The following is a 9,354-nucleotide window of genomic DNA, read 5'->3' on the forward strand; positions in this document are numbered from 1 at the left end:
AAAAGGATGTCACATAGAGGAGGGAGAAAGGTTGTTTTCTGCTGCTCCAGAGAAGCGGACACGGAGCAATGGATCCAAACTACAAGAAAGAAGATTCCACCTAAACATTAGGAAGAACTTCCTGACAGTAAGAGCTGTTGGACAGTGGAATTTGCTGCCAAGGAGTGTGGTGGAGTCTCCTTCTTTGGAGGTCTTTAAGCAGAGGCTTGACAACCATATGTCAGGAGTGCTCTGATGGTGTTTCCTGCTTGGCAGGGGGTTGGACTCGATGGCCCTTGTGGTCTCTTCCAACTCTATGATTCTATGAAACAGAGAACATTACAAATGTTATATGTTCTCTTGGAACATACAGACCCTGTCCCAAAGACATTCCCATTCGTGTCACAAATACTATTTGTTGTGGGATTTGCAGGAAGTTGCCATCACTATATTCTTAGCCTCATTAAACTTGATCCGTATAAAAATAATAATAATCATAAAAAACACCTTACAACACAATTCTGTAGCTTTTGCATGGGAGCAAGCCCCACTGACAGCGGTGAGATTTTCTTCTGAGTAAGCAGGCATACGGTTGCACTTCAGAAAAACAAAAAACTCAAGGACGTGGCCTGAAGTGTTTTGAAATAAACAGACAAGAGGCTGTGCTGGCTGAAGGAAGCAATATGAAGGGAAAAAATCAGAACACTGCATGGTATTCAACTAGGTTTTACTTAGAGTAGACCCATTGAAATTAATGGACCTAACATAGTCATGTGACATGTCTATGATTTCAATGGTTTGGTCTGGGTGCAGCTTGCCCAATTTGTCAAGTTCATATAGCAAAAAATGGAAGTTTAATGAAAAATATAACTCTATATATACTATGGAGAACAGACATAGAGCAAAAGAGTTAATTCCCCACTCCCACCCCAAATTCACTGTCCGGATTGATGGAAGTGGGGGGTGGCAGCTGCTTTTAACTTTTTAAAAACTTTAACCATCTTGGGGTTTTCTTCTTGTTTGCTACCTAGCTAAGTTTTCTGTGAATGTGCAGCAGTACTTCAGAGCAGTATAAGTCATAAAAACAAACAGGAACTTTGTAACCAGGGATGTTGGTGGGAGAATTTAAGAAGAGACCAAGGCACTATTTGTGACCAACATATCAGCAGAATTTCATGATAGGCAGTTCCCAGAATCTCTGTTTGTAAACCTAAGTGGAATGACGAGAGTACTGATATTGGAACTGTATGTTTTCACTGACTCTTTGAAAACACAACTGTACAGAGGCTATAAAGTGCTGTGTCTCTGCTAGGTTTCAGAGGGTGGGAAACTTATTAGCTGGTTTGCTTGTTTGGTTCATTAAATTTATATAGTAAAGGTAAAGGTAAAGGGACTCCTGACCATTAGGTCCAGTCATGGCCAACTCTGGGGTTGCGGCGCTCATCTCACTTTATTGGCCGAGGGAGCAGGCGTACAGCTTCTGGGTCATGTGGCCAGCATGACTAAGCCGCTTCTGGCAAACCAGAGCAGTGCACAGAAACGCCGTTTACCTTCCCGCCAGAGCGGTACCTATTTATCTACTTGCACTTTGACGTGCTTTCCAACTGCTAGGTTGGCAGAAGCAGGGACCAAGCAACAGGAGCTCACCCCATTGCGGGGATTCGAACCGCAAACCTTCTGATCGGCAAGTCCTAGGCTCTGGGGTTTAACCCACAGTGCCACCCGTGTCCCACAATTTATATAGTGCTTGATAACAAATAACAAAAAACCTCGAAGCAATTTGAAAGCTGATTTGTCCAGCCAGGTTTTAGCAGTCCCCAGAAATAGGTAATTTTCATTTGGCAAACCAGAATTCCTTTCCCCTTATTTTCAAGCCTAAGGTTTTTGTCAAATAGCTTTTTAAAAAATCTGTAGACTTGTCCACCCTGAAGCTCCTTTCCCCATCTCAGTGTTGTCCTGGGCCGTCCCCTATTTAAATATGGTTGGTTCCCCCCACCTCCCCAATCCGAGCCATTTTTCGGAGCCATACATATTTGGGTAAGGGAATAGAAGAGCCATGAAACTCCCGAAAAAAATAAAACCAAACAGCTGAGGAGCAGCTATAAGCTTTGTTCCCCCAGGGCATTACAGAGGCGAAGGAGAGCTAATCTTTTGACTTATGTGAAAACAACCACCTCCAGTGCTTTATAAAAAAAAACACAACCAAAAAAACCAAACCCTCTAAGTGCAAGTCAGTGATTCATAGCCTTCTTGATGTGGAAAGGCATGCAAAAATTTGAAGGTCAATGGCAGGACCTCCCCTAGATACAAACTTGAAACAAATGCCACTCCATTTTTTTTCTGAAAATGCATTTTCCTTCCCTACTTAGGGAGAACACACCCCTAGGGTGCATTTTATTTAGATGTGTCATGCTTTGATCAGATGCCTGACCTGGTGATTTTCTAAAGAAGAGATCGAGACAACCTTTTCTAAAAGGCTGCCTCTTCTGTTGACGTATATGCGATGGCACCTTGGAATGCACATACCTGCTTTTATGTAAGGAAGGAAGGCCAAAGAGACAAAACAAACACAGCTCATTTTATTCTTTCCTCTGTAAAATAAATCAAGAGCCTCGGAGATTCGTTTATCTTGCAGGAAATGGGATGAAGTTAGCAGCAGTTGCTGGCCTACTCAGCTGGATAACATCAGAGAAAGCCAGCAGTTGTTTGAGTGTTCTGTTTTCAACACCATCTGGGATCAGTGCTCCAACTGCAATGGAAGCATGTGCCTATGTGTCTGTAATAAACAAAAATCTGTCCTTATTCCCTTATGGGGGACAAAAGAGCCCTTACAGAGTCCTTTGTAGATTCTCCATCGGTTGGAGAAAAGAACAGAGGCCAACCAGAGAATATTGAGAAGCAAAGCAGCTCTTGGCCTGATCTTTACTGAACTCTTGCAACAGGGTGCCCCCTTCACATGCAGGAGAAGGAGGACCCAGAACCCAGGTGTGCCCGCCCTTATATAGACATTTTAAATTGCCTGCCTTGGAGTCCAAGACCACCCCCAGATACATCATACCTACATCACAGAAAGGGCGGTCTACAGCAGAAATCTGAGTGGGTTGTTTGTCTCCTGTCTGGCAAGTTACCTGTTAATGCTTACTTGATTGGATACCCTGGGGAGCCTGGCCAGTTTTTTGTAATGATAAATACTTAGTTCCTGAGCCAGGTCACAGGCTCACCCTATTCATACCCAGACATACCTTAAGACAGGATTTGTGAAGGAAAAGACAATGGGGAGGCTTTTCCATTTTCATTTGACTTTGCAGAGAAAACATTTGGTCAGTTTGGGAGTCAAAAATGGTTCCAGGGCTGTTTTTTCCCTGTGCTGCTTCAGACATGTGGTATATATATTTATGTACGTGTTTGCTTGGTACATTTATGAACATTTATTATATATATAAGGCCTTAATTTTTTTATTTCATGTCCAAGGATCACATGAGCCAAGCAGAATATGCTGAGTTAACTAACATGGATGCTCTGAGATACCTCCAACATTTCTCTGATGAAAATAGGGCCATCTCAACATTTCTCTGATGAAAACAGGGATGTTCTATACCCTCGAACATTTCTCAGATGAAAATAGCGATGCCCTACCATACTCTCCACTATTTCTCTGATGAAAATAGGGGCATCCTAGCACTTCTCTGAGGAAAATAGGGACATCCTATTCCACATCCTCCAATATTTCTCTGATGAAAATAGGGAGGTCCTGCCTTACCCTCCAACTTTTCTCCAATGAAAATAGAGATATCCTAACATTTCTCTGATGAAATTAGGGACATCCTACCACACCCTCCAACATTTCTCCAAAGAAAATAGGGACATCCTAAGGAAAAGGAGGAAATCCTCACAGTGTTTTTCTCTTTTTTTGGGGAGGGGAAGAGACCTTTAGCAAGCTTGTAGTTTGTGTAGAAAAGAGATTAACACATCACCACTGCCACCTCCTTTTAAATATCAGCAGACACCTCAAGTATAAGGATGGGGAAGGACATTGTCTTTCAGAGGCACTTTGTATTTTATATTTCAGTTTTTAAAAACGGGGTGTTATACTAAAGCCATTCACGCAGAACGTCTCTTTTGACAGCCCAGATGGATGGCGTACCGGGACGGAACATCATTGTGCAGAGAGACAGCAGAATAGAATGTTCTAGCCAAGCAGAAGGCAGTGGGGTGAGGAGGAGAAGCAAGAGAGAGACCATCTACGGCGTGAACAACCCAACAAGCCATAGCACTCCTTTTCAAACTTGAGAGAGGTTGACTTTGGGAACTGATATGATAGATGTACAATTTAGCTGTTTCTTGTTTTGTTTTTAAGATCAAAGCTTTTGAAAGCTTCCAACTATGGTTCACACGTGTTCACATCACTTGGAACTCAAAGGGGAGACTGTCTCTGGTCATTGGGTTGGCGTATGTTTTTAACCTATCATGCTTTCGTAGTCATGCTCTGCTTCTGGACATCCCATTGAGAAACCTGGTTGGCCACTGTGGGAATAGGATACTGGACAGGGCGGGCCCTTGGCCTAATCTAGCAGGCTCTTCTGATATTCACAGTGATTTGCTGGGACACTGAGCTTGTAATTCCTCACTGTCATTTGATGACCCTTTGCAATTTGTATTTTAAATCCAAGCTGTTTATGCTGTCTGTGTTGCAACGAATGCTTTTTGGCTTCACGGTCTCTTATTGTTTCATTCTTGATTTTCATCTGGCTGCATTGTATATATTTATAGCATCGGTCAGTTTGTGAGCCACCCAGGGAATATTTACTGATGGAAAACCAATTGTCCTTCTAAAATAGAATGACTTACAGATGAATGTGTGAACTCTTTGGAAAAGGCCTGGAATCCTAGTGTTGGCAGGGAGAGTAAAGTCAACAGGGAGCCGGAGCCAATCCAAATTCCTGACTTGGATAACAGCACTATAGGTGCTTTTGCAGACACATACATTGCATTTTTAAGTGTGCTTCAGAATAAGGGGGGGGGGGAGAGAAACCAAACACATTGAGCTGGTTTGCATGTAGGTAATACTAAGCCAAGCTATAACTTGGCATACGGATGCTCCAAACCACAGTTCTAGAGGCTCATTACAGGCAAGGAGGCTGCTTCTTCCCTTTTTTAAAAAAAAATATATATATAATGTTTATTAAAATTTCACAAGAAAAAAAACACCACATTAATGAAGAAAAAATTAACAATAAAAAGAAAAAATACAAAGGAAAAAAGGAAAAAAACAATTAAAAACAATTTCATCTTTTCCTCACTTCTTTTACATTTACTTGTTTCTCGGACCTCCTCTTACCCCCCTCTTTTGTATTCTAATTAAATATGTTAATCCACTTCCGGAGGTGGCGCCATCGGTAATGGCGGATTCCCTCTGATCTCGGAGGGAACTGGCTCCACGGAAATTGGGTCTGCACCGCTACGGCGCAGCGGGGACCCCTCAAATCACAGGCGTGTGAAGCCTGTGACCGTGGGACTCGGCGGGCACTGTCTGCGCCCCCCCAATCAGCAAAGGAACCCGGCAACGGGCTCCGGAGCAGAGCGGGGAAGTGGCGCTGTGCTGTGAGTCGTCTGCTTCTTCCGTGGAGCGAAGCCGCGCAGCTGTTACCGGAGAGCGCTGCCTTTTTCCTGAGACAATTTGGCTTTGAAAACAACGATCCGTGAGTTGGTTAACTTCTTAATTAAAGGAACTGTTCAAAATTTGGAACAATTTGGCACCGAAGCGGAGAGGTATAAACAGGAAGTCTGCCTCCCGCTCTTGTAAACAGAGTAAAGCATTGAACTTGAAAGCGGAAGCTTTAAAAGACGTTGGAAAAGGATTACAATTCGGGCATCAAAACTGTGATTTTCCCCCCTTGATGCAGGGGAGGAGGGGGGGAGAAAGATTGAACGTTATTTCCCTGTAAAAAAAGAGGAAGAGGAGACAAAAACCACCGCTCAAAACCCTGGAACGGGTTCCCAGTGACAGTAAGAAGCCTCAATAGAAATTGCGCTGTCTCTGAACGCACTCTTTGACAGTTAACTCTGCATCTGAGATACAACTTTGTTACAATATTGTTGACAGGTATCTCCTGGTTTTAAAGTAACAGGCTGAGATAGAAACTGTTGCCTTTCTGGTGAATTGGGGGATTAAAGGAAGAAGTAAACTATTTTAAGACTTTTATGACTGTTACAGTGTCCCCCTAGAGGAAGTTGGAATTTGCTACAACTGCAGCTGGCCTGAGGGGATTTTCCACTACAATTTCCTGGGGATTTTCCATTTCAAAACAACTTTGACTCTGACTGTGTGACTGACCTTGGGTTATATCTTGAGGGTTATGGCAGATGGGAAAGAGAAGATAGATTTGTTACAAGCAACGAGGTCTGGCAGAGTATTTCGTACAGACGGGGGACTGCAAAGAAGGGCTTTGACATCTGGCCCCCCTGGAGTTCCAACAGCAACCTCATCGGCACAACCTAAATCTAAAGGTATGGCAGCTGACGATGCCTTGGCCCAGGCACTAGCTAAAATTAATGAATCTTTGGATAGAATAAGTAAACAAGTAGCCGAGGCATCGGATAAGATTGATCAAAATACGACAAGTATTAATCAAAATACGACAAGTATCAATAATTTGGGACAGAAAGTAAATACCAATACAGAAACTATTCAGAAATTATTACAGGAATCTGCTTCGACACGCAAGACAGCCGAAGAGGCCAAAGAAATTGCTACTGCTACAGTGGTTCAAGAGAAGATACCACCGCTACATAAACAACTCGAAGACCATAAGTCAATTCTGTCTATGATCGAATTGAAGGAGAAACAAGTGAATTTAAGGGTCAGGGCCGTACCTGAAGAGGAAAAAGACAATTTGATTGAATTTCTCACGCAGGAATTCCTAGACTTTTGGAACCCAGATTTGGAGAAAGACAGTTTTAAGATAGTGAGTGCTTTTAGAATTGGAAAAGGAGGGAGAAAGAACAGGGTGAGAGACTGTTTGATCACCCTCCGAACAAAAGAAGAGAGAGATAAAATTTTGAGCCTGCATTTCCAGAAGACTTTGGAAATACAAGAGTCAAAAGTGGAAATATTTAAGGATATACTGAAACATCTTCTGGATCTTAGGTCCAACTATAAAGATTTGGTTACCCTGCTGAGAAGCAACGGAATTATTTTCAGGTGGGAATTTCCCCAAGGCCTATCCTTTAGCTATAAAGGAAAGAAGATAAAAATAAGATCAGAAGACGACAAAGATAAATTTTGGAGAGACCACGGAGAAGACCTACAGAAGAAAGTTACAGGAGAATTAAGAGCAATTGTAAGAGAAACATCAGACACACCAGAACTATCCCTGGAATTAAAAGACCGCCTGAGAAAGGTGATACCACCGACGGAACAGGAACAGGCACTGGGTGCTGTTGGAGGAGAAGCAAAAAAATTACATCATGGCCCTGTAACTATTAAGTTGGAATTGTAATGGTCTTAACTCCCCTCAGAAAAGGAAATCTGTGTTTCATTTATTAAAAAAGGAACAATTGGACTTGATTTGCCTACAAGAAACACATATAACAAGATTACACAGGAAATTATTGATAAATAAAAGACTTGGTCAGGAGTTTATTTCATCGGACAAAGTTAAAAAAAAGGGGGGTTTGTGATTTATGCAAAGGACAGATTATCACCGAAATTTATTTTTAAAGATGACCAAGGAAGATTTGTGGCAATTGAAATTCAAACACAAGGAGAAAAATTTTTGATAGTAGGAATCTACGCACCAAATGAGGGGAAATCTGACTTTTTTAAGAAGTTGCATGAGACTTTGATGGACTATTTGGATTATAAGATGATTTTGATGGGAGACATGAATGGAGTGGTATCTACACATATGGACAAGGCACAAAGACAGGTAGTCACTAAGGATGGTAGACTACCGAAAACTTTTTTTGAGATGACAGACAACTTGTACTTAGTTGATATCTGGAGAACAAGGAACCCCACGGCTAAAGAGGGAACCTTCTTTTCTGAAGCCAAAATGACATGGACAAGAATTGACCAAATATGGGTAACTAGAGGAATGGCACCAAAGACAAGAAAGGTGGAAATCTGCCTGAAAACTTGCTCCGACCATAATGCTGTTAAGATGGAAATGAAACTAACACCAACTGGCTCCTTTAGATGGAGGATGAATGACACCTTATTTAGAGGCTGCTTCTTCCCAGTTCTAGCCTGGTCATTCCTGACAATGAGTGAATTTCAGTAGCGTGTCACTTTTCTCAGCCCTATATAGGAAGCAACAAAAGCCCCTCTTTTGCACCATCATTACAGACCAGGCATCCCCAAACTCGGCCCTCCAGATGTTTTGGGACTGCAACTCCCATCATCCCTAGCTAACAGGACAAGTGGTCAGGGATGATGGGAGCTGTAGTCCTAAAACATCTGGACAGCCGAGTTTGGGGATGGCTGTTACAGACTTACAAATGCACTACATGCATCTCTGAAAGCTTTTGGAATAATAAATGTGTTAGTCTTTAAGTTGCTACCACACTCTTTTTTGGGGGGGGGGTCATTGAGGCAGCAAGTTACACCAACCTATCCTAGAAGCATAGGTTGGAAGGGACCCTGAGGGTCATCTAGTCCAACTCCCTGCAATGTAGGAATCCCAACTAAAGCATCCAAGGCAGATGATCATCCAACCTGTGCCCAAAAACCTCCAAGGAAGGAGAGTCCCCCACCTTCCAAGAGAGACCATTTCCACTGTCAAACAGCTCTTATGGTCAGAAAGTTCTTCCTGATGTTTAGTCAAAATGTCCTTTCTTGTAACTTGAATCCACTGTTTTGGGTCCTACCCTCCAGAGCAGGAGAAAACAACCTCTTGAGATATTTGAACATTGCTGTCATATCTCTTCTCAGTCTTCTCTTTCCCAGACCAAACATACCCAGCTCCCTCAACTGTTCCTTGGCTTGGTTTCCAGACCCTTGATCATCTTGGTTGCCTTCCTTCTGCAAAATACAGTCATACCTCGGGTTACAGATGCTTCGGGTTGCGCGATTTCGGGTTGCGCACCGTGCCGAACCCGGAAGTACTGGAAGGGGTTACTTCCAGGTTTTGGCAGTTGCTCATGCGTAGAAGAGCTAAATTGCGCTTTGCACATGTGCAGAAGACCAAATCACAACCCATGCGTGCACAGATGCAGAGCTGTGGGTTGTGGATGCTGTGGGTTGTGGACGTGCATCCTGCATGGATTCGTTCGCAATCCGAGGGTCCACTGTAGTAAAAATCTGGAGGCCAGCCCTGTGAGAGAAAAGTGGTTTTTGATTGTTTCAGGACATTCTGGCTCCTGCTTCTCTGCCC

The sequence above is a fragment of the Podarcis pityusensis genome, assembly GCF_964106645.2.
Source record: "Podarcis pityusensis genome assembly, chromosome: 3".
In the NCBI taxonomy this organism is placed as follows: domain Eukaryota; kingdom Metazoa; phylum Chordata; class Lepidosauria; order Squamata; family Lacertidae; genus Podarcis; species Podarcis pityusensis.